We start from the raw sequence: 26,184 nt of genomic DNA, 5'->3' as shown, positions 1-26,184 counted from the left end.
CAAGCAAATAAATAAATCTTAAAAAAAAGAAGCAATAAAGATTTCAAATAAACAACCTAACTTTATAGCTCAATAATAGAAAAAGGACAAACTAAGCTCAAAATTATCAGAAACAAAGAAATAATAAAGATTAGAGCATTGCTGGCGCCGTGGCTCACTAGGCTAATCCTCCGCCTTGCAGCGCTGGCACACCGGGTTCTAGTCCCGGTTGGGGCGCCAGATTCTGTCCCAGTTGCTCCTCTTCCAGGCCAGCTCTCTGCTGTGGCCAGCAAGTGCAGTGGAGGATGGCCCAAGTGCTTGGGCCCTGCACCCCAGGGGAGACCAGGATAAGTACCTGGCTCCTGCCATTGGATCAGCGTGGTGTGCTGGCCACAGCGTGCCGGCCGTGGTGGCCATTGGAGGGTGAACCAACGGCAAAGGAAGACCTTTCTCTCTGTCTCTCTCTCTCTCTCACTGTCCACTCTGCCTGTCAAAAAAAAAAAAAAAAAAAAGATAGAGCATAAACAAATGAAACTGAGACTAGAAAGACAATAGAAAAGATCAATGAGGCTAAGAGTTGGTTTTTTTTAAAATATAGATAAAATTGATAAAACTTTAGCCAGACTTACCAGGAAAAAAAAAAAAAGAGAGAGATGACTCAATTAATAGAATCAGACGTGGAAGAGAGGCCGTGACAGCTGAGGCCACGAGGGGTTTAAGTGACGGCTGTGAAGAGTCACACACCAACAAGTTGACAGCCTAGAAGAACAGACACATCCTGGAAGCATCCCACCTGCCGACACCGAATCCTCAAGCAACAGAAAATCTGAACAGATCGGCACCAACGAGGGAGAGGGAAGAAGCATCAGACATCTCCTAGCAGAGGAAGCTCGGGACCGATGGCTTCCCAGGTGCACGTGACCAAACATTTAAACCAGGACTAACCCCAGTCCAAACTCTCACACAGCTGAAGACAACGGAACACCAGCAAACTCATCTCACACGGCCAGCATCGTCCTCCCCACAGAGCTGACACAGACCTACAAGGCGGGAAAATTGCAGGTCAGCATCTCTGGCAAATTCAGGTGAAAAAACCCTCAGCAACTCTAGCCAACCAGATTTAGCAGCACATGGAAAGGGCGCCACGCCACACCCGAGTGGAACGCGTTCCCGCGATGCAGCCAGGAACATAAACTCAACGTGCCGCAAGAACACAACGGAAGATACAAATCACGGGGTCATCTGACGGATCTGGAAAAAGCTTTCGACAAAATTCAAAATCCTTTCATGATAAAAATCATCTCAGCACTTCAGGCGCAGAAGGAATGCACCACGCAACACTCAAGTCCATATACGAGAACCCCACACCTGTCATCACCTTCGCGCTGAAAAGCGGAAGGCTTCTCTTCTGGGACCAGGAAGGATCAGGAGGCAGGCAGGGCACATCCTCACCACTTCCATGCAGCAGAGCGGAAGTCCTCGCCGGGGCGGGAGAGGCACCGAGTGAGAAATGCAGAAGTGACGCCGTCTCTGTCTGCAGATAACATAATCCTGTATAAAGAAACCCTTAGCGAATCCACCAAAACACTGTCAGAACTAATAACGAACTTAGCAAAGTTGTAGAATACGAAATTGACACACAAAAATCACACAAAAATTTCTACACCCAACAGTGAAGAACTGTATGAAGAAGAACCACATCCAACTAAAAAGCTCTGTGCAGAAAAGGAAACGACCATCATACGAAAAGGCGGCCTATGAACGGGGGAAGGTGTTTGCAAAGCACATATCTGATGAGGCTTAGTATTCAAAATGTATAAAGAACTCATACATCTCAATGGCTAATAATAGTAGCCCAATTAGAAATGGGTGATGCACCTGAAGAAACTTTTAAAAAAATTTCAAAGTTATGATTGAGAAGCAGACACACACACACACACACACACACACACACACAGGAAGAGACGGAGATGGAGACGGAGACAGAGAGAGAGACAGAGAGAGAGAGAAGAGAGAGAGCCCATCGGATGGTTCACTCTGCAAATGTCTGCAATGGCGGGGGTAAGGGGCGACGTTGGGAGCCAGGAACTCAATCCAGGTCTCTCCCGTCCCTGAGCCGTCGGAGCTGCCCCCAGGGACTGCACTGTGATGAAAACAGGATCAGGAGCAGGAACTGAGGACGGAAGCCAGGCACTCCACCATGGGATGTGGGTATCCCAAGTGATGCCCTAACTTCTGTGCCAAACGCCCATTCCCTGAAGAGAGATTTTTCTCAAGACGCACAAATGGCCGAGGAGAGCTAAAAGAGGCTTGGCATCATGGATGGGTGGGATGAGCCTGCACCTCACACCTGTTAGGGTGGCATTGGCAGAGGTAAGAGGTCCCCAGGGTCGGCCTCAAAAATGAAAAACTGAACAGCCGTGCGATTCGGCAACTGCACTGCTGCACACACACTCTAGGGAGATGAAATCAGCGTGTGAAAGAGCTGCCTGCACCCACGTGGTCACCTGCACCCACGCGGTCACCACAGCGTTCCTCACAACAGCCAACGTGCAGGGAAAAGCTGTGTCTGGGGCGGCTGAGTAGGTTAAACAAACAGATGGCACAGATACGCGATGGGAAACTGCAGCCTGAAAAAGGGCCGTCCCGTCATCTGTGACAACGTGGGTGTCACGTGACGTGGAACCAGCCAGGCACAGAAAGACAGATGCTGCACGATCCACCAACAGCCAGCTCAGAGAAGGGAGGGGGCCGGCGCCGCGGCTCACCAGGCTAATCCTCCCCCTGCGGAGCCGGCACCCCGGGTTCTAGTCCCAGTTGGGGCGCCGGATTCTGTCCCGGTTGCTCCTTTTCTAGTCCAGCTCTCTGCTGTGGCCTGGGAGGGCAGTGGAGGAAGGCCCGGGTCCTTGGGCTCTGCACCCTCATGGGAGACCAAGAGGGGGCGCCTGGCTCCTGGCTCCTGGCTCCTGGCTTCGGATCTGCGTAGCGCGCTGGCCATAGCAGCCATTTGGGGGATGAACCAAAGGAAGGAAGACATTTCTCTCTGTCTCTGTCTCTCACTGTCTAACTGCCTATCAAAAAAAAAAATAATAATAAAAAAAGAAGCAGAGGGTAAGTGTGGTGACTGGGGGCGGGGTGTGGAGGTAGTGGAGAGATGTTGGTCCAAGGGTAGGAACAGCAAGTTCTAAGATGCACAGGTTCTGGGGAGGTGATGCCCAGTAAGGTGACTGTACCAAATAATACTGCATCCTAACTCTGTTGAAAGCAGATCCTCACTGTTCACACACACACACACACACACACACACCTCTGGAGGTAAGGGATGTGTTAACAGACTTGATTGTGGGACCATTTCACAGTGTATAGATATATCGAATCATCGTGCTGTACATCTTAAGAACACTCTGTGTCACATATACCCCCAAAAGGCTGGGAAAAAATGCCACTCTGAGAGATGGGTTGCGGTTTGAATGAGTGGCCTTTGAGCTTACTTTGGTTAGTAGGTCTTGTTAAAGGATCTTGTTTAAGAATGTGGGGAATACCCAACAGCATTCCTAAGAGGTCAGCTGTACAGCTAATGTAGTTTTAAATCCTGGAGGCCTCGTTTGGAATTAATTGTCTGGTTAATCGCCATAAAGATCCTCCACGGGAGATGACTGTGATAAAAACTGGATGTAACCAGTTGCCTGACAAGCAATTTGACACTGTCTGTGGGCAAACGTGCTGGGACCCTCCGCCGTCTCCCGTCACGGGAAAGAGTGGCACGGCCACGGAGGGAAAGTCACCGAAACAGGAGCTGCCAATGAATGGTTTTGTGGGTTGGGGAAGGCACATGGAGGCTGATACAGTCAGATCCGTTCCTTACAGAATACACTAGAAGATTCCAAATGGATCAGCGTTCGTTCTGAACGTATAAAGTGAAACTACAGGGGCCGGAGCTGTGGGGTAACAGGTAAAGACGCCACCTGCGACACAGGCATCCCATGCTGGTGCCAGTTACAGTCCTGGTTGCTCTACTTCCGATCCAGCTCCCCGCTGATGGCCTGGGCAAGCAGTAGAAGAAACAAGTGCTTGGGCCCCTGCACCCATGTAGGACATGGACGAAGCTCCAGACTCCTGGCTTTGGCTCTGCCCAGCCCTGGCCAAGCATTGGGGAGACCTCTCTCTCTCTCTCTCTCTCTCTCTCTCTCTCTCTGTAACTCTGCCTTTCAAATAAACAAATCTTTCTTAAAAATGAAACTACACAGGCTGGCGCTGTGGCTCAATAGGCTAATCCTCTGCCTGCGGCGTACCCCGGGTTCTAGTCCCGGTCGGGGCGCCGGATTCTGTCCTGGTTGCCCCTCTTCCAGGCCAGCCCTCTGCTATGGCCCGGGAGTGCAGTGGAGGATGGCTCAAGTGCTTGGGCCCTGCACCCCATGGGAGACCAGGAGAAGCACCTGGCTCCTGCCTTCGGATCAGCGTGATGCGCCGGCCGTGGCAACCATTGGAGGGTGAACCAACGGCAAAGGAAGACCTTTCTTTCTGTCTCTCTCTCACTGTCCTCGCTGCCTGTCAAAAAAAAAAAAAAAAATGAAACTACACAAGCATTTGAGGAAAATTAGGCTGAATTTCTTTTCAGCCTAAAGGCGTGTAAGCCTCTTAACCTAGGACACAATTCTCTTAACTGTTACTCAGACCTACTGGCAACAGGAGATTGGTCCATTTGACCATACTTAAAAGAAAACAGCATTATTGAGATCTAATTCATAAATTACAGAACTCACTGTTTCACAATGCACACTTCGCTGGGTTTCAGTTTATCTGCAGAGTTGTATCACCATCGCCACTCTTAATCTTAAAACACATCATCACACCACAGATGCCCTGTACCAACGAGCAGTCACGCCCTGACAGCCAGGGATCCACTCTCTGCCCCTACAGATTTGCCTACCTGGACGCTGCACGTGAACGGAATCATACAACACGTGGCACTGTATACAACATGTGACCAGCTCTCTGCACTTAGCATGCTTTCCAATTCCAACCAGGCAGAAGCGTGCAGCATTAAAACATTCTGTAATATTGCCAGATAATAGTCCATTGCATGGATATACTGTTTATCTTGTTTTTTCCACTTTTTGGCTATTATGAATATTTGAGAGCATATTTTCTTTTTTTTTAAGGTTTATTTATTTATTTGAGAGGCAGAGTTACAAACAGAGAGAGGGAGAGACAGAGAAAGAGCTTCCAGCCACTGGTTCAATCCCCAAATGGCTGCAGTGGCTGGAGCTGAGCCAATCCGAAGCCAGGAGCTTCCCCTGGGTCTCCCATGCAGGAGCAGGGGCCCAGTAGAGAGATATATTGGAAGCGGAGCAGCAGGGACTCGAATTGGCGCCCACATGGGATGCTGGCACTACCCGCTATGCCACAGTGCCGGCCCCAAGCATATATTTTCAATTATCTTGGGTACGTACCCACGAGTATTGCTGGTCCATGGTAACACCGTGTTTAAAATTTTGAGGAAAAAACTGCCAAACTCTTTTCCAAAATGGCTGCACCGTCTTACCCTCCCACCGTGATGTGGAGGGGTTCAATCTCTGCCCGTCCTCACCCCATCATTTTTATCTCATGCGTTCTAGTGGGTGTGAAGCCATATCTTATCGTGGTCTGCATTTGCATTTCCCCTAATAACAAACGCTGCTGAACACCATCTGATGCGCTTCCTGGAGAATTTTATACCTTCCTTGGGCAAATGTCTACTCAAAGCCTCTGCTCACTTTTGGACTGGGTTATTTATTTATTTTTGCTGAATTGTGAGGGTTCTTTATCTAACCTGGATGTAAGTCCTTCACAGGATATGTGATTTTCAAATACTTTCCAATATTTATAGGCTTTCTTTTCACTTTCTTGACGATGGCTTTTCAATCACATTTTTTTTAAAAGATGTCTTTGTTTATTTGAAAGGCACAGAGATAGAGTGAGAACAAGAGAGAGACAGAGCGAGAGTGAGAGCGAGCGAGAGCGAGAGCGAGAGAGAGAAAGTTCTTTTTTCCATGTGTTTACTCCCCAATGGCAGCACTGGCTGGAGCTGGATCGGGCCAGAGACTCCATTCAGGTCTCCCACGTGGGTGGCAGAGGCCCAGACACTTGGGCCATCTTCTGCCGCTTTCCCAGGTGCCTTGACGGGGAGCTGGATTGGAAGTGGGGCAGCTGGGACTGGAAGCAGCACTCACAGGAGATGCTGACGTTGTAGGGGGCAGTAGCTTAGCTGGCTGCACCACAATCACCAAACACTTTAAGTGATGAAATACTACTTATCTATTTTTCTTTTTGCAGTTTGTGTTTCTGTTGTCATGCCTAATCTAATCTAAGGGCATGAAGATTGAATCCTGTTTTTCTCTGGCACTGTTTTAACTATGGTGCCTACATCTGGTTCTGTGATTCTTTCTGATTAACTTTCGGGTGCTGTGTAGACGAGGGCCCAGCCTCACTGATTAACTTTTGGGTGCTGTGTAGACGAGGGCTCAGCCCCACTCTTTCACAAGTGCTGTCCCATGTCCCAGCACCATCTGCTGAAGACCACAGTCTTCTCACGGAATCGTCTTGACCAGACACGCACGGGCTTCTTTCTGGGCTGTTCTCTCCTGTCGATCCATATGTCTGTCCTAACACCAGGACCACACCAGGACCACACTGCAGGACACCTGGAAACCGGGCACCGCGCGCCCTTCACCTCTGCGCCTCTATTCAAAGACGGTTTTAGCTATTCTGGATCTCGCATTTCCTTCCGAATCTTAAGCTTAGCTTAACAATTTGTGAGAAAATTTCAGACGAGATTTTGATACAGATTGCATTAAATGTGTAGTTCAACTGGGAGAGAACTGCCATGGAAATCCAAGAATACAGGACAGCTTCCTGTTTGCTTTGCCTGTAATTTCTTTCAACAATATCTCGTAGTTTTCAACATACAGTCCTTGTCCTTCTTTTGCTGCATTTATACCCAAAGACTGTTTCAGTCTTTTTGATACTACTATAAATATAATTCCCTTTTAATTCCATTTTCAGATCACTCACTGAGAATATGAATAACCACAACCGATTTCAATATTTTTCTCCTGAAGCAATCAAATTGCTTTTTGTGGATTCCTTGGGATATTGTAAACATAACATCAGCCATCTACAAACAGTACTCTCCAGGATGTGCTGTGAAGCCCAGAGCAGCCCCCGCCACCTCGGCCCCGGCACACTCCACCCCTGCTCCCCCGGGCCTGTGTGCAGGGTCTGCCCAGTGGGATGCTGGAGGCTCCACTGAGGGCAAACGAGGACCCTGAGCCAGGCCCCCCAGGTGCAGCCAGGGCACAGCACTGGGATATGGGACGCCGGCACCACAAGCGGCAGCCACAACACCCGTCCGTCAGTTTTTCTCTACGAACCCAGCTACAGTTCCATGTTTCATTGGTTTTCAAGTGCTTTCTGCAGATGAAGGACATTAGTGCTTTGCCAGACACACATAATTCACACTGAAAATAATTTTGGGGTGTGGGGCACTGCTGTGGCTCTGTGGGTTGAGCTGCCCTCAGGACGCCTGCATTCCATATTAGAGGCCAGCTCTGAGTCCCAGCTCCTCTGCTTCTGCTCCAGTTCCCTGTTAATGTGCCTGGGAGGGAGGCCGGTGCTGTGGCGCAACAGGTTAAAGTCCTGGCCTGAAGCGCCGGCATCCCATATGGGCACCGGTCCTAGTCCCAGTTGCTCCTCTTCTGATCCAGCTCTCTGCTATGGCCTGGGAAAGCAGTGTAGGATGGCCCAAGTCCTTGGGCCCTGCAACCCCGTGGGAGACCTGGAAGAAGCTCCTGGCTCCTGGTTTCAGATCGGTGCACCTCTGGCTGTTGCAGCCATTTGGGGAGTGAACCAGGGGATGGAAGACCTCTCTTTTTGTCTCTACCTCTCTCTGTAACTCTTTCAAATAAAGAAAATAAATCTTAAAAAAAAAAAAAAAAAAAAAAAAAAAGACTAGGCCTCCTGGAATGTGCCTGGGAGGAAGTAGATGCTGGCCCAAGTGCTCCGGTCCCTGCTGCCCTGGGGGAGACCTGGACGGAGTTCCAGACTCCTGGCTGGGGCCTGGCCCAGCCCTGGCTGCTGCAGCCATTTGGGCAGTAAGGAAGCAGACGGGAGATCTGTCTCCCTGTGTCTCCCTCTCTCTCTCTCTATCACTCTGCCTTTCAAACAAATAAACGTAAAAAAGTAATTTCCGCCTGCTTGGGGTTGTGTGCACTGGAGAGAGCTGCTGGGCGCAGCTTCCCTCCACAGTCTCCTTTCTGCTGCTTAGAGACCAGAGGCCGCCCTCAGCCCACAGCTGCTAACTTCATCATCTTCCCCGGTGTCTGCTGATGTGAATGCTCCTGTTTAAAGACTTAGTCCACCTGGCACTGACCTTGGTGCGGCGAGACAATGCAACACGCAGTTCCTGAGTCCACCACGCTACTTCTCTGGACCAGCACGGCACTCAGGAGCAAACACGAGCAATGTGCAAGCTGGCCTGTCTCTGCTCCGGGGCCTCCCTGGACACGCTGGCCTGTCTCTGCTCGGAGGCTCCCTGGACATGCCGGCCTGTCTCTGCTCGGGGGCCTCCCTGGACGTGCCGGCCTGTCTCTGCTCGGGGGCCTCCCTGGACGTGCCGGCCTGTCTCTGCTCGGGATCCTCCCTGGACGAGCTGGCCTGTCTCTGCTCGGGGGCCTCCCTGGACAGGCCGGCCTGTCTCTGCTCGGGGGCCTCCCTGGACGTGCCGGCCTGTCTCTGCTCGGGGGCCTCCCTGGACGTGCCGGCCTGTCTCTGCTCGGGATCCTCCCTGGACGAGCTGGCCTGTCTCTGCTCGGGGGCCTCCCTGGACAGGCCGGCCTGTCTCTGCTCGGGGTCCTCCCTTGATGTGCCGGCCTGTCTCTGCTCGGGGGCCTCCCTGGACGAGCTGGCCTGTCTCTGCTCGGGGTCCTCCCTGGACGTGCCGGCCTCTCTCTGCTCGGGGGCCTCCCTGGACGTGCAGGCCTGTCTCTGCTCGGGATCCTCCCTGGAGCACAGTCCCCACCCAGGCGGTGGCACTGTCATCGTGCCCCCCCAACCCACCCCTCTCCACTTAAATTTTCCTGGCTATTCTTGTAGGCTTATTTTTGTAGATAAAACTTCTTCTTCCTGTTTGTGTGTCTACTGCCACTGCACTGACCTCTGGAATCAGCTTGTGCAGAACTGACACTAACAAGAAAACTGACACTGACACTGCTGTGTCTCCCCACACACGAAGGTAGATCCTTATATTTCCGTAAATATCTTTTAAAGATCTCTTTATCTGAAAAGCAGAGGGACAGAGAGAAGAAGATACACCGAGAGATAGGGACAGAGAATGAGAGACAGAGAGAGGGAGAGAGAGAGAGAGAGAGAGAATGAGAGAGAGAATGAGAAAGGGAAAGAAAGAGAGAAAGAGAGATTTCACACACTGGTTCACTCCTCAAATGGCCAGAATGACCAGAGCTGGGCCAGGCTGAAGCCAGGAGCCAGGAACTCCATCCTGGTCTCCCACATGGATGCCAGGGCCAAGCACCTGGGCCATCCTCTGCTGCTTTTCCAGGCGCACTAGCAGGGAGCTGGATAGGAAGTGGAGCAGCCGAGACTCGAACCTATGCTCAGATACGGGACACTGGGCAGATATGGGACGGTGGTTTAACTTGCTGTACCCCAATGCCAGCCCCACGTTAAGCATTTTTAATGTCCAGAATTTAAAATGTTTTTTCAGGCAGTCTTTACATATGTGTTAATATCTCCCTAGATATTTTATATTTAATATATTCACATATAAATAAGGGAAAACACAGGACATTTTTCCTTCAGCCCCTCGAGCGTTCCAAGTTCTCCCTGCAGCTCTCTGCTCCCTGGGGGTTCCACGAGGCCTCTGCTTGTGTGCTAACAGCCGTGGGGTCCGGGGCCAGCACAGGATCGGTAAGGGACAGTGACAGAGCCCCTCAAATTGATAGCAAGAGGCATGCGGAGAGGGTTTACAAGGGCAGGGAAGAGCGGGCTTCGAAAGATCTGGGGGAAAATGGGATTAAAGTGCGAATCCATCTTATGTACACATGGTTTTGTCAAACTCTGCTTTATATCTTTGTCACACAAATGCTAAGAATGATAAACTAGTATAGTTTGCATGTTCTTTGATTATTTAAAAGTGCTGCGTGTGAGTGACATCGGCATCTTTTCATCTGATTACTGTGCATAGTCCTGGCCTACATCCCTGCTGAGCTATGGTCTTCTCGTGTTTCCCTTGTTGAACTCTTGAGTGGGGCATTAAGCCTTTGATGACCACGCGAATTAAAGATATATTATCTCAATAACTAAAGAGGGGGAAGGCAGTATTATTATATGCTTAAAATGCTATCTGCTGGGGCTGGCGCTGTGGCGCAGTAGGTTAACCCTCTGCCTGCAGTGCCGGCATCCCATATGGGCGCTGGTTCGAGTCCTGGCTGCTCCTCTTCCGATCCAGCTCTCTACTATGGCCTGGGAAAGCAGTGGAAGATGGCCCAAGTGCTTGGGCCCCTTCACCCATGTGGGAGATGGGATAGAAGCTCCTGACTCCTGTCTTCAGATCTGCCCAGCTCCAGCCATTACGGACATTCGGGGAGTGAACCAGTGCATATAAGACTTTTCTGTCTGTCTCTCCTTCTCACTATCTGTAACTCTACCTGTCAAATAAATCTTTTTTAAAAATGGTATCTGCTAATTACAAGAAAAAAATCTGAAATCCATGTATCGTTTTTTCATGACATACATTTTCCATGAACTTCTTGAAAAGCCCCTTAATAAGCAGCTCTCACACAGGCTAAAACATCGTGAGCCTCACTCATCACAGAGAAATGCATGTTAAAGCTATACTGAGCCTGGATAGCACTTGGAGCAGCAGTTAGGTCAACTGCCTCAGACACCCACACCCCACACTGCAGGGCCTGGGTTCGAGTCCCAGCGCTGCTTCCAATTTCAACTTCTTGTGAAACTGAGTGGCAGCCGACAACGATTCAAGTAATTGGGCCTCTGCCCCGACGTGGGAGACCCGGAATGAGTTTCTGGCTCCTGGCCTCAGCCTGTCCCCATCCCTGTTTGCGGAGTGAACCACTGGAGAGATTTCTCTCTCACTGTCTCTCCGTATAATAAGTAAATGCAAAAAAAGGTAAGAAGGCAAAGTGTAAAACACAGTGAAGCCAGGGCCGCGTGGCACCACCAGCAGCCCCCGCCGACTGCATCTCTCGATGGCATTGCTCCCCTGGGCTTTGAGTCTCCTGTTTCCCTGCAGCCGTCCTCCAGCAGAGACATACAACCCCTCACGTTCAGCGACACAGGCTGCCGCCGCCGACCTGCCTCGTGCCTGGGACTGCCGTGCACCTTCCACCCAAAATGCAGAGCACAGCACCGAGACGCACCGGCCTGGACTGGGGGCCTCTGCAGCCCCCACGGTCACACGTGGATAGATCTCACGCGTGCGTCTGAGAGGCACGCGTGCGCTCGGAAAGGCTCAAGCCAACGCCGCAAACTCATCCTTGGAAAAGATTACACTGATCGGAAGGGGAGTGGTCTCTCACACCCCTGTAACCACCGCAGAGCCCCACACGCAGGTGTCTGGTTGGCAGCGACCGGCAGCCTTCCGGGGAGCTGAGCACGGGGCTGGCTGAGCTGGGCCCTCGCCGTTCCATGGCTGCCACAGTCACGGCCATTTCTCCTGTCTGGAAAACCTCACTCGCAGAGCACAAACCTCTTCCTTTTAGTACAAACCCTGGCCGGACAACAATGGTTTTGTTTTTTTTTTTTTTAAAGAGTGCTATTCCGATTATTAAAGCAAGGATCTCCATGGTTTCTCAGTAACCACAAACATCCCAGGAATGCCCGCCTCTGCCGCCAAGGCCCGGGGCCTGGGAAACCTGACTCACGGCCTCTCTTCAGGATTTGTCTGCAACCTGCATTCAACGTACTCACCCTAGACAGCTGCAGGGTGGCTGGCGAACATGTGAAAGATACCTTCCCCCCGACCCCAGAACAGACGGTCACAACAGCCGACACTGGGGGCAGGGGGGAGTCTAAGCTCATTTTTATCTAAGAGGAAAAAAAAAAAGGAAGAGAAAATGGACATTGCCCATGGTCAAATTTAGGAACAGACGTTTCTGATGGCTTATCTTGGCAACTTCCTAAAGCTCCTGTTTATTTTCTTACGTTTGTAGATTTCATTACAGCGATAGCCACAAAGCTAGAAATGCATTGTTTTGTAGAAATTCCAGGGACAGGGAGAACAGGAACACTCCCTTGTTCAAAGGAGACACCGTTCCTGTAACCTCTCGGTGCTGGTATTACTTCCACCTACAGAGACTGGGGACTGCCCGAGGCGGAGCCCACGTCTGCACCCCAGGCCCTGGCTGCAGAATTCCTGCAGGGAGCCACACAGCTCTCCCGCCCCGCTCAGCGAGGGCGGAAAAGCAGGACCCACAGCAGAGCCGTCAGAGTCACAGGGACGGACAGGCAGCTACCTCGTCCCCGTCCTCCCAAGGGGGAGTTAATTCACTCTGTGCAGACTGCTGCTTGGCGGCTGGAAGTCTCTCCAACGTCTCATTTGTGCCACTCCAGAAAAGTACGTGCATGGTTCTAAGTCGCTTCTGCGTCACTCTGCGGAAACCTGGAGAAGCCAGAAGTGGAGGCTGAGAAGGGGCAGGGAGGCCGCCTCTGGGCCGGAGCACACCCCTGCCCACCCACTGTGAGCCCAGAGCCCCATGACTCTATGAGACAGAGCAGGTAGGGACCCTGCACCATGCCCTTGGCCCTGCCTCGCCAGGAATGTGCCAAATCCATGCTTCTTCCTCCAGACATGCAGGTGTTGCTATTTTGGGGGGGGGGGGGGGCACTGTATTCAAAAACTGTAATTAAAACAGGAATTCCACAGCTTTAATTAAGACAATGGAATTTTGATGATCTGGTTTTAGGCTGACCACCTTTCAGCCGTACACCTACTGGACAATTGGGACTGGCCACGTTTTAGATTCCAGGCTGTCAACAGATCAGAGCCAAATGAAATCAAAGACCCACCCAGTTTTTAAGCACCCCTCGTTTTTATTATACAATGATTATCACTTTTTACTAAGAGACACAGAATCCAGGGGAAGCTACAGTTTTCCCAACAAGGGAAGAGAAAAAACTTAGCAAGGGACTGCCTGGCACGCACGCATCTGCAGGGCTCGCGTGTGCAGACGGACTGGACCACGGCCGTGCTGCCGAGGACTAGGGGGAGGGAGGGGCAGGATGGGAGCCCTGTGCCTTCCAACCGCAAAGCCCCTATGCCTGGCACTGGCACTGTCGCTGGCACTCAGAGCTGCCTGCAAACTGAGCCCGAGAGATGCCCAGTGGTGCAGGCAGACGGGGGCAAGATCGCAGGCTGAGCCCAGGCTGCAGGCACCGGGACCTTGGAAATGCTTAAGCATATCCAAAAAGTGCCAGTGAGCCCCATGAGCACAGGAACAGAAGAGGAAGGCGAAACCAGGGTGCATGTGATGGAGGCATGGCGGGGCTGAAGGCTCCGGGCTGCCCAAGGCACATGCTGGAAACAGGAGGCCCCCATGGCCACCAGCCAGGACCTCAGGAGTGGGTGACTCTTGCGGTTTAGTCCCTCGCCAGCCTGCGCCAGGAAACAGAGGAGCTGTAACAGAGCTGCCCCAGGTGGGGCAATGAGGTGCCTGGGGGGCGACTCCACAGAGAAGACAGAAGCTGGGTGCTGTTCCCTTACTCTCCTGCCTGCAGGCTCCAGTAAGCTCACAGACAGCTACAAAACAAGAGCACCACGCATTCAGGCCCCACACGCACGCAGGGAAGGTCAGGTCAGCACCAGGAAGGACAGGGCAGGCTACAGATCAGCAGAGACCCGCTCCTCAGATTCACACACGCAGAAAAGTAAAACGGAGCTCCCTGTGTCTGCAGCCAGAGAGACGTCTCACTGGAGGCAGGTGGACAGGCAGGCCAGGAGCTGTGCCCTGTCTCACTACTGTAGCCCTTGGGGGAAGTGAGCAGCTGATGGTGACAGTGTCTGTGCAAGACAGAAGCTGGTCAGACTGACACTCACAGTTCTTGCTGTACCGTTTCATTATGGCTCCAGGGGAAAGCTACACACACAACCCCACCCACAAGGTGAGGGAGCTGTGGGCTCCCCTGGTTCATGGTCCAGCTTGATATCCTCGCCCTGGAAGCAAACAGCCAGTGCCTGAACAGCCCTAGGCAAAAACTCAGCTTTCCAGCCATTTGGAGAGTGAACCAGCAGATGGAAGACCTTTCTGTCCCTCCCTCTCTCTGTCTGTAACTCTATCTCTCAAATAAATAAATAAAAATTCTTTAAAAAAAAAAAAACTGAGCTCTCAGAAGTCACAGGGTATTAGCCAAGAAGTTGAAAAAGGGAGGAGCACATCTGGGAAAAAAAAAGTGGAAAATAAGGAGAGATGTAGAAAACAAATATAGAGCCAGGTCGGCGCTGTGGCATAGCGGGTAAAGCTGCTGCCTGCAGTGCTAGCTCCCATATGGGCACCAGTTTGAGACCCGGCTGCTCCTCTTCTGATCCAGCTCTCTGCTATGGCCTGCATCTTCTGGCCTGCAGAAGATGATGGCCTAAGTCCTTGGGCCCCTGCACCCATGTGGGAGACCCAGAAGAAGCTCCAGGATCCTGGCTTCCGATCTGTGTAGCTCTGGCTGTTGTGGCCAATTGGGGAGTGCACCAGTAGATGGAAGACCTCTCTCTCTGCCTCTCCTTCTCTCTGTGTAACTCTTTCAAATAAATAACTAAATCTTAAAAAAACAAACAAACAAACAAACAAGCATAGAGACAAGAAATAACAGAGAACACCAACATTCAGAGCTGGTCCTTTCAAAGGCTAATGAGATAGACAATCTTATGGAAGGCTGATCAACAGAAAAATGAGAGCGGGGAGAAGACACAGAATACACAGATTTACCTGGAGTAAGAAAACAAATAAGCTATACATCAGGGAATTAAAAATCACAAACTCCCCAGAGGAAACGGGGCTCCTTGGACCCAGGGTGGCTCCCGCGTCTGGAGCAGGAATGAGGAATGAGAACCTGAGTCTGGAAGCTCTCATCACAGCTGCAGCAGAAAGCAAGGGCATGACGCAGACTCCCGGGGTCACAGCAGGAGAGAGAGGAGCAGGCTCAGCACCAGGAACCCGCGAGGTCAAAACTCATGAGCTCAGAATGATACCAAGGAAAATCCCTCACGGGCCACCTTTGAAAGGTGCTGTGGACCTGAGTCATTTCCTGCAGAATGAGTAAGCAACTTACGGGAAAGAGCAAAGCACTTTTCCCGAGGTTCCCTTTGAAACTGACGGGAGAAAACCCCTCAGAGACAGGTTTCCGCTGGGAGAGAACGGAAACGCAGCCTTCAGGAGCCACCTCTCTGAACTGACTGAAATGGATCTAATGGACGATCGATTGAAAAATCAAGTGAAAAGTGGAAAAACGATGAAGGCCTTTATGGTGAATGATCACAGACAACACCTGAAGTCACAGAAGGAAATCACCCAGAAACACAACTGGACGTCCTCTGATTCCCGAAGTGGGGCAACAGGAAACACACAACACCATCTATGAGGATTCTCACCCAGACATCTGCCTGTATCTAATCAAGCCTCTGGATCTGAGAAACCCCCGAGAGGAACACCCGGGCCTCACACAGACCTCCCTGCCCAAATCCAGACAGTGGGAAGCCACAAAGCCCAAGTGATGCGGTTCTTGCAACAGTGAAATCGAAGGGAGAAGACAGCAAGGGAGAGAGACAGAAATCGAGAGACTCAGGGACTGTGTCGACCCCACGATGCAGGGGCTTTGGTTCAGCAAACCTGAGTAGAACAAACCAATGCAAAAAAAAAATTAAGAAGCAATCAAGGACATGTGAACACTGACTAGATATCATTAGGGAATTTTTAATTTAAAAAATGTATGCTACATGTATCGTGGTAGTGTGTGTGCAGCTTCTCAGAACGGAAGTCTGGAGTCAGGCTCCGAGGGACAGAGAGAAGGGACATCTTGGGTCAGGACTGGCCATGGTGGTGACCACCGAGGTCTGGCAGTGGGTACTGGGGAGCCTGCTAGAATATTCTCTCTGCCTTTGCAAGGTGCTCAAAATTCTCTTGCGACACTGGCATCTCATATCACATACGGGTTCTGAATCCCAGCTGCTCAGCCTCCAATCCAGCTCCCTGCTAATGTGCCGGGGAAGGCAGTGGAAGATGGCCCACGTCCTCAGGCTCCTGCATCCACACCAGAGACCCAGATGGAGTTCTCGGCTCCTAGCTTTGGCCTGGCCTAGCCTGGACCATCGGGGCTCTTGTGGCCATCTGGAGAGTGAACCAGCAGATGGAAAATCTCTTTCTCTTTCCTCTCTCTGTCACTCCTGTGTTTCAAATACGTAAACTAAATCGTTTTTAAAAAGACTCCTTGTAATGTAAAAACAAACAAGCAAAGGCCCCTCCAAGATACAAGAATGACATCTCAAACTTCTGCAGAGGCTCATGAAAAGCAAGACTGTGTTTTGAATCTGGGACTATGAAGCCGGTTTCTGCGGAAGACAGGACAACTGCAAGACCACGGACTGCTGGGCAGGGAGCGTCTACCCTGCTGCTGTCTATGACTTCTCTGTTAAAGATGCATAGCTTAAAAACGTTTTTAAAATCCTGAAGCTACCATACACTTTATGTTAAAACACTGGCAATTCCAAATTCAACGGATGACTATCTGGAAAAATGTGTTCCCAAAATTAATTCAAGAAGAAAGAGAAAATTTAAATAAACTATATCCTCTGAAGAATTATACCCATAAAGAAACATCAGGCCTAGATTTACAGGCAAAGTGCTGTGTGGAAAAATATGGTACAGGCAGCCGACCCTCAGTAACCACGGGAGACTGCTTTCAGGATCCCTCCTTGCCCATCAGACACCAAAACCCATGGGTGCTCAAATCTCCTGGCTAAAACAAGCAGTGTCTGCACAGAACCTGCACACATCCCCCCAGAGACTGACTCAGAAGTGACTTAAAAACACGCACACACTTCCCTGCCCCGTCACAGATTGGGACATTATAGAGAGACTTCCCGACCAGTCTGCGTGAAGTGATTAACTCCCCGATACGGGAATAGGGGCGGGACAGCCTGCCTGCCCTTCAAGCACACTGTATCTCTTTGTGGCTCTAGCAGTGCCCAGAGGTATGACTTAAAAGTCCCAAAATGTTAACACTGGCTACATCTGAGTGGTAGGGGCTCGCACTGGGCCCAGTGGTTACACGCTGGGGAAGACTCCGTGACCCGCATCAGAGTGTCTGGGTTTGATTCCCATCTCGGGCTCCTGACCAGCCTCCTGCCAATGTGCACCCGGGGAGGCAGTGGTGATGGCTCAAGTAGCAGCTTCTGGTCACTCAAGCGGGAGGCCTGGATTGAGATCCAGCTCCTGGTTTGGCCTGGCCCAACCCTGGCCATTTCAGGCACTTGGGGAGTGGAGCAGCAGACAGGAGTTCTCTGTCATTCTAAAATAAAATTTAAAACTGTCTCAGTGGTGGCTAGATCCTTGATTTCTCTTGCTTTTGCTCCTCACATTGCATCCATCGCCAGTCCTGTGGCTGCTGGCTTTTTGTCCACCTCCGGACCTGGACTGCACCTGGACTGGCCTTTTGACTTGTTTTGACCCATGGGGTGGGGTGGGCACAAGAAATGATACTGAGTAGGGGCTGGCACTGTGGTACAGCAGGTTAACACCCTGTCCTGAAGGGCCAGCATCCCATATGGGCGCCGGTTCAAGACCTGGCTGCTCTACTTCTGATCCAGCTCTCTGCTATGGCCTGGGAAAGTAATGGAAGATGGCCCAAGTCCTTGGGCCCCTGTACCCATGTGGGAGACCTGGAAGAAGCTCCTGGCTCCTGTCTTCGGACCAGCGCAGCTCCAGCCACTGCAGCCAGTTGGGGACTATCATATGGAAGACCTCTCTCTCTCTCTGTAGCTCTATCAAATAATTAAATAAATCTTAAAAAAATGATAGTGAGTAGAGGTGTTCTGGGCCTAAGCCTTAAGGAGGCCTGGGGGCTTCTGCCACTGAGCTCTAGGAATTTAAGCACGGGCTGTAAGAGGCGTGGGCTAGATGTGTGAGTGATGAGAAAACATGTGGAACTTTTTCCATAGGGAGAAGTGTCATGGCACCTGACGTCTGAGCGAAGCAAGAACTGCCCGGCTGAGCCATACCCAGTTGTTTTTTTGTTTTTGTTTTTTAAGATTTACTTATTTATTTGAAAGGCAAAGTAACAGAGAGAGTGAGAGGGAGAGAGGGAAAGACAGAGATCTCTCATCCGTTGGTTCACTCCCCAAATGGCCACAATGACTGGGGCTGGGCCAGAGTGAAGCCAGGACCCAGGAAGTCCATCCAGGTCTCCCACATGGGTTCAGGGACCCAAGCACTTGGGCCATCCTCTGCTGCCTTCCTAGATGCATTAGCAGGGAGCTGGATCAGAAGCAGTGCGGCCAGGACTTGAACTAGAGCACACAGAGAATGCTGGGATGTCGCTGTTGTAGATGGTAGCTTAACCCACTGCACCACAGTACCAGCCTCCCCTGCCCCGTAGCCCAGACTCTCAGCCCACAAAATCCCAGGAAATCATGAATTGTCACAAGCTATGAGGTGGCTCGTTGGAGACATCCCCACTCCTCCCTCTTCTCCCCTCTCCTACAATACCCTCTGAGGCCGGTGCCTCGCTCTCGGGCCTCAGTAACAGCTGTTACCTTCCTAAGTCAGACGACACTGCTCTCAACGTTGCCATGAGTCTCTGAGCCCCGCCACGGCCTGCTGCGAAGCCTCCCCTCTCCAGCCCCGCTCAGGGCTTCTCCAGCTCTGCCCCAGCCACAGCGGCCATTCTGCAGTTACTCCCTCATGCTGAGCTCATCTCCACTTCCCTTGCTGGGCCCCAGCTCCAGCCATTGCAGCCATCTGGGGAGTGAACCAGCAGATGGGAGACCTCTCTCTCGCGCTCTCTCTCTCTCTCTGCCACTGCTTCTTTGTAACTCTGCCTTTCAGGTAAATGAGTAAATCTTACCAAAAAAATGGGAAAGAATTTTTGGAAGTTCAACACAAAGGCCAACATGAAATGTTTAACCTATGGGGTAAAAGATAAAAAACCAAGAGAATCTCTTCCACTTTTAAAAAGAGGAACTGGGAGACAGGAGGAAAGATAAGGGATTTAACCAGCCAACAGGAAAGAGGCAGACGACAGAAACATCAGCAAAGAAAATACAGGGAGGGGGCCGGCACCACGAATCACTAGGCTAATCCTCCGCCTTGCGGCGCCGGCACATCGGGTTCTAGTCCCAGTCGGGGTGCCGGATTCTGTCCCGGTTGCCCCTCTTCCAGGCCAGCTCTCTGCTATGGCCAGGGAGTGCAGTGGAGGATGGCCCAAGTGCTTGGGCCCTGCACCCCATGGGAGACCAGGAGAAGCACCTGGCTCCTGGCTTTGTATCAGCGCGGTGCGCCGGCCACAACGGCCATTGGAGGGTGAACCAACGGCAAAGGAAGACCTTTCTGTCTGTCTGTCTCTCTCTCACTGTCATCAGATGATGAAGCCCACAGGGAAGACCCTCAGAGCTTCCGGAGAGAAGACAGGTCACCCACAGAGCAAGGAGAAGCGAGCCCCGCCCGAGGACCGGAGAGGGAGGGGCTCAACCACAGTTTCCAGCTGAGCCCTCAGAGAAGGGCAAGAGGAAGAGACCCTCAGCAATGGGGCCGCCCACGGGCCCCTGCGACCTCCTGGCTGAGGCCGTCCAGTTAGACAAGGGCTCCAAGGACGAGCTCCAGGCGGGAGGCAGAGGACTGACAGGCCTGGGAGGGAGGACGGGAAGAGGTGCCCCCAGGCCAGGCCTCGCCCACCAGCGGGACGGCAGCCTAGGGATGAACAGCACCGAGGGCAGGAAACGGGCAGGGGCGAGGTGGGAATGTGAGGGCAGCGAGGCCTGTGCCGGCTGGAGCGCAGCAGCCGCTCCCCTGTTGGGAGAGAGTGGCACCCAGCCAGACACAGGACAGGGAGAGCCTCTGGGGACCTGACACCAGGGCACGGCCTTGTCACGCTTCCTACACGACAGTCCCTTCTGGAGCCAGGCGTGTGCACTCACTCCTTTGAGGATGTTTAATGTGGTTATTCTTTGACCCTGCAACTTTGCTGGGGCGTACGCACTAATACCTGACTCTTGTCCCACAAGCAAAAGGAAGAAGGACCCAACGGCGCTGTGCCAGGGGAGGAATGAAATACACCGGCTTACGGCCACACCCTCAAATCAGGCAGGAGACGCCACTCAAGGGAGGATGCTCATTCGTAGGAATGACTATTCCACCCTCAAACCCAGAAACACACACATGACATGAAGACACGTGCGTGTGCTTAGGGAGCTGCCCGGAGGGAAATACACTCAGGGCACAGCCAGAGAGCGCCAGCCTACCAAAAGGATGTACGCGACTACACGAAAACAAGGCTTCTCTTGGTCTTCAGGGAAGAGCTGGACACAAGGGAATATTCCTTGGCCACTGTCCAGCAGGGCCGCTTTGTCTGTATTGGAACCCAGAGGTGTGGGGGATGCATAGGCAGAGACGGGGGCAAGCGCCCACGAGAGCCGCTGGTGCCTGGAGTGTGGGCGGAGCAGCCGGAGGGACCCTGCCGCCCTGAGTCCTCCACCTCCAGCCGCCCCCCCACCCCCAGTGTGGGCAGCTGGGCCCGCCCACTTGTCTCTAATTGGGCACATGGCCAGGTGAAGTCCAAAGTGAGCCGCCCACAGGAACTTCAGGCCCACGTTCCTGCCCTTTGGTAAACAAATTCTAACCTCAAATTTGAATCCACGCGCGGATGTGCACCTAAAATAATACCATGTAAATGCCTTGAAATATCTCCGTGTCTGAAAAGTTCAAGTGTCACAGACGCTGTCTTTCTGATTCTCCTGAAATGGAAACAACTCAATTAGAAACCAACACTCTACCCAATGCCCTGGGTGTGGGGTGCCGGGGGTAGCTGAGGAAGGAGGAAGAAAAAAAATTAAAAACCCAAGCACAACCCAGCAGAAATCAGCACAATGAGCCACAATCCCAAAAAGTCCTTTCCACCTGAAAACACAGTTCTGGCCAACCGCCGATTCCTCCCAGAACAACAGATTACGGGCCCGGGAGGAACCTACTGCTCGAGACAAATGCTCTGTTTCTGTCTTTTTCCTCTTTCCGTCTTTATGATGAATGCCTTCCAGTAAATAGCAAGACAGTGAAGTGGAATCGGGCCTAACACATGTGGCAGGGATGGCAAGGGACGCAGACCTGGGACTGCTAAGCATCGCAGATGCTCCTTGAGTTACACTGTGGTTACACCCCTATAAGCCCACTGTAAGTCGAAAATACCCTAAGATGGAAATGCATTGAACCCCTCTAACCAACCACACATCACAGCGCACGGCACAGTCGGTTGTTCCCATAGTGACCATGGGGCTGCCCCGCCCCCCGCCTCAGGGAGCAGATCAGAAGCACAGTGCTAGCCTGGGAAAGATCTGAACCCAAAATTCCAGGTATGGGTGTTAGGCAAGGTGTACGGTTCTCGTGGCCTTCATAAAGTCCAAGAATCATAAGTCAGGGACTTCTATACCAAAAGTCCCCGGCTCTCGGTCCCCATGGTGCCCAGGAATGTTAGTGGACTTCAGACGCGAGAGTTTCGATGTTATGCACACGCTGTTGGCAGGGAGGGTCCACTCCCAGGGAGAGGAAGAATTTCATAAAAACCTCCCGTTCTGGTTCCTTCAAAGTGTGGATCACAGGGGCGAAGAGCCCTGCCTCTCTCTGCACAGGGACCCGGGATGTCCACACAGGGACCTCCCTGCCCACAGGCCACCGACCCGCTGCAAACCAAGGCAGATGCAGGCCGGGGCTGCCCTGCTTGTCCCACAGAGGACGAAGGGGTGGGAGAAGGTAGGGAAGGGGGAGGGGGAGGCCCGGCTGAGCGACCACCTTCAGGCTCTGGGTGCCCAGAAGAGGCCCCGGGAGGAGGTGGCTGCTCGTTCCCCAGACCAGACGGCCATGGCCTAATGCTTGGTCCACAGACTAAGGTGCAAAGGGACTCGAGAGACACCCACATGGGACGTGTGAACTTGCCGCCTGCTTGCCCTTAAAGCTACTGGGTGGTTAGCGTGAGCGGGAGTCCCCAGGAAAGAGGACTTCCAGCAACCCAAGAGAGGGGTTGGGGGTTCCTGCAGCCTCAATCCGTGGAGCTAGGAGATGCACGTGAACACCCCAACAGTCAGCCCTGGAGAGGCTAGCATGGTCCGACGGTAGCCAGCTCCCTGCTCCTGGAAGCGGGCAAACCACTAGGAGCAGATCTAAGCCTCCACTTAAGGTCCAGATGCCGCAGCAAGCCCAGAGCCTGGGCTCTTCCTGGGCACAAGGCACAGACACCTTAACTCCACCCATGGCTGCCGCACCCACTACCCCGGCCCCGCCCACCACTCCGGCCCCGCCCACAAAGGGAAGCCTTCCTTTCTGCCCTTCGTTCAGTAAAGGATGCCCTACTGGATGCTGGCCACGCTCCCCAGGGCGGCCATAGGAGCTGCTGCAGCCAGGCCAGCGCAGCACTCGCCTGTCCAGGCCGGGGTCTCCTGTCCTGTCCAGCCACGCCCACCCCTCCTCTCCTGGCTCCCACTGTGTGAACACAACTCAGCAGGGACCAGCCAGACCCGGTCACGAGGAACAGGTTAAGGATGTGGGCTGGCTCCCCAACATGGGACCTGGCCAGAAGACACGCAACGTCCCCAAGCACTTCCTAATTCAGTCCATCTCCTACTTCTGTTTCTGGAAGCCAGGAAAAGCCCCTTGGTTGAGCAAATTGGGCCCTCATATCGAGAAGCTATGCTTTTAATAAAACAGATTTAAAAAAAAAAAAAAGCGATCAAGTGGGGAAAAAGGACACTGGGAGAAGTCAGATAACAACCTGGTATCTGAAGAGCTTCCAGAAGACTCCTCCTTTGGGCCATGTTGGGTCCAGCCATGGGCCCTGGGCTGAGAGGCGGGCGGCTGTGTCGCAGCTTCCGGGGCCAGAGTTGGACCCCGCAGACGCAGGGGTGTGAGCGATGTCTGCGCAGGCACACTCACCTCTGCAATGCAGAAGCCTCACGAGTGTTCCCAACGTGCATTACCTGGAAGCTTCCTTACTGCTCCGCTTTCCCAGGGGCCTCACGGCGCCCAGCAGGACGGGTTTTTCCACTCTGGCTGGGGGCAGGCGCCCAGGGAAGAGTGTCCAGTGGCGTGTTTGTCTACGTGGTTCTCCCAGGGTCACTGGGCTGTGGACTTGCACAACCAGGCCTTCCGGTACCACAGGCGAGCGGACTGCTGACAGCGCTCCAGGGACAAGGGTGGGACACACCTTCCTGCCGCCGTGCTCTGAGCTCCTACCACCCAGCCGCCGCCGTGTGTGGAGCTCCTACACCCAGGGGTTTGGGGGCATGACCCGTTCAGACCCACCGGAGGGGGTCTGAACAGCACAGGTGTGTCTCCCCAAATAAAAACACAAAATGCCACCCCTGGAAACCCAGAAGTAACTCAGGTTTATGAGAGGGGTGTGGCTCTTTGTCTAAGCTATTCTTGGAAGTACAGTAAAAACGTCATCATTTCCGAACACGTTATCTTCCAGGAACTTTGGAAGGGAGCAAAGGCTGCCCCGGAACGGGAGTACTCTTGGTTCTCCTCCTGGCAGCCGACTTTGCAGCCTGAGCTGCCAGTTAGCTCTGGGAGAGGCTTCCTGGAAGCCGGCCCCGGGATGTAGGGGAGGGCAGGCTTCCTCCAATCGCAGAAGTCTGGGGAGAAGAGGGGGCGGCACAAAGCTGGAGGGTGGGCTCTGCAGGGGCTCAGGGACTGAGTACTGGGTCACACATTCCCCAGGTGTCGCAGGAAGACTTGAGGGGGAAAGAGGACAGAAGAGCAACTTTGGGGCTAGCACCATGGCATAGCGAGTGAAGCCTGCAGGGCCAGCATCCCATATGGGCGCCGGTTCAAGTCCTAGCTGTGCAGCCAACTGGGGAGTGAACCAGTGGATAGAAGAGCTCTCTCTCTCTCTCTCTCTCTCTCTCTGCCTCTCCTTCTCTCTCTGTGTAACTCTGACTTTCAAATAAATAAATCTTAAAAAAAAAAAAGAAAAGCAAAGCAACTTTGGCAGTGGATGTGAACGCTCGAGGTGGACTGGAAGACTAATTCCAAGCGTCAGACGTTACAGAAATAGCAACTGGAAAACCAGCTCGGAGTGCTTCTCCTTCTGATCACAGTGATCATGCAGAACCCGAACAAGTCATGTGCGTTCAACGAGACAGCACGCACCCCACAGACACACAAAGCACACGGAAGTGAGGACACTACACTCCCCCTCCCCCGGGCCTGGCATGTCCCCACTGCGGTCCGGCTTTAGACACACGGATCCGACTTACAACACTTCAACTACACGACATTCCTACCTCCCCAGGTAAGCAAGCGCACCCGCACAACCAGTCTGTTTTTCACTTCCAGTTCGGGGCTCAGTAAATGCCAGGAGACACTCAAGACCTAATCATGCAACAGACTTTGTGTCAGGTGGGTCTGCCCCACTGTGGGCTCCCGCAAGTGTTCTGAGCGGAGTGAAGGGGCCTCGGCGGAGCTTCGCTGTCCAGTCAGGTGTACTGAGTGCGTTCTCAGCTTAACCGTGGCCTCTGGGACCTAGCCTCGTGGTAAGACAGGACGTTCCTATTTATATCCCGAGATGTGGCCCTGCAGTGGGTGTGAGAGGCTTGGTCCCTGGAATGGGTGATGCTGCTAGGCGGTCAGCTCCGGCCTGGCCTGGGCTCCCAGTGCTGAGATACAGGGATTTTCTGGAACACCGGGCCCCTTTCTTCTCACATTCGACCCTGCAGCAACACCTCCATCAGCCTCAGGGGTCACAGGAGGTCCTCTCCCTGCCCTGGCCCCTATCCCGAGCACCTGACGGCGCCCAGCGGCGGCTGTACCAGACCCAGCACGCCTCCGCCCTTGCACGTCCCCAGGTATGTTCAGAACAAGAGTGGCCGGGGGTCCTGGGATTCATTTCCCTCCGTGAGGGGACCTCACGAAGGACGTGTGCAGGGCTCCGATGCAGACTTCTAAGGGGTAAAATGGGGGCTGGGGGCACCAGGGTTCTGACCCCTCGGCACACACGAACATGATCTGGTTTATCCGCCCTAGCCCAAGCCCCGAGGCAGGGCAGGTTCCAGGTGTGTCCCGGGACCTCTGGGAAGGCATCGGCTCACTCCTCAGCATGAGCCAGGAGGCTGAGGAAGGGCAACTAACTCACCCAGACACTCCGGGAGGACTCGTGGGCACGGCGCAATTTGGAAAGTGCTGCTATGGGGGGCTCCACTCAGGCTGGTTCTCAGCCCAGCTGTACACTGGGACCACGGGAGAACTTGAAAAATGCCCACGCCTGCCTCCCGCCCCTGCGACGCTGCTCCCGTGGTCCAGATGGTGCCTGGCCACTGGCACCTGAGATTCTGCAGGCCTCGGGGAGAAGCACCTGTTTAGGTCACCACCTCTGGACCAAGGAGGGCAACCGGCACGGTCCCCTGTGGGGTTCTTTCACATGACATAGTGACCGATCGAACACACCTGAGACGGACCCCAGTCCCTGCCTCTTAGGACGGCTGGGAGGAGCTGCAGGTGGGATAACAGAGCTATGACGGCGAGGAGAGGGGGAGGCGCGACCCACAACTCGGACCCGGCATTCTCTGCTCGTGTCAGCTTGCTCTTGCGCTCATAAAGCAAGGCCTTCCTCCCAAGCAACAGTAGAAGGACATTCATCTGGCTAAAAAAAAAAAAAAAAAAAAAAATTCAAAAAGACTCAAGCAGAACGCCCAGGAACATTCAGTGCTGGGCGATGTCACGAAGCGAATTCTTCTCCCATTTCATCATCTGATTTATGCACAGAGAGACCTTCCAGGAACATCGCCCTGCCTGGCCTCTGGACATTTCAGATGGAGAAAAAACACCCCAGCACCCGAACAGAGGGCTCCTGGGCGAGGTCCAGCACCCAGTCGTTAACACGCGGAGGGCACAAACTCTGGGCCCCCTCAACCCAACACAGGAGGGCCCAGCCTCACGACAGTCGGAC

General features: G+C 52.9%; 1 protein-coding gene across 6 annotated transcripts in view; it reads right to left on the bottom strand.

Moving 5' to 3' along the window:
• Window positions 1-26,184, bottom strand: part of LRRK1 (leucine rich repeat kinase 1) — a 134,587-nt gene that overhangs the window by 102,269 nt on the left and 6,134 nt on the right. The window lies entirely within an intron of this gene.

Source organism: Oryctolagus cuniculus, chromosome 12 (assembly GCF_051225735.1).
Source record: "Oryctolagus cuniculus isolate XC-2025 breed Fujian yellow rabbit chromosome 12, ASM5122573v1, whole genome shotgun sequence".
NCBI classification, from domain to species: domain Eukaryota; kingdom Metazoa; phylum Chordata; class Mammalia; order Lagomorpha; family Leporidae; genus Oryctolagus; species Oryctolagus cuniculus.
The sequence above is the reverse complement of the archived record's forward strand: the minus strand, read 5'-3'. Positions and strand labels throughout refer to the sequence as shown.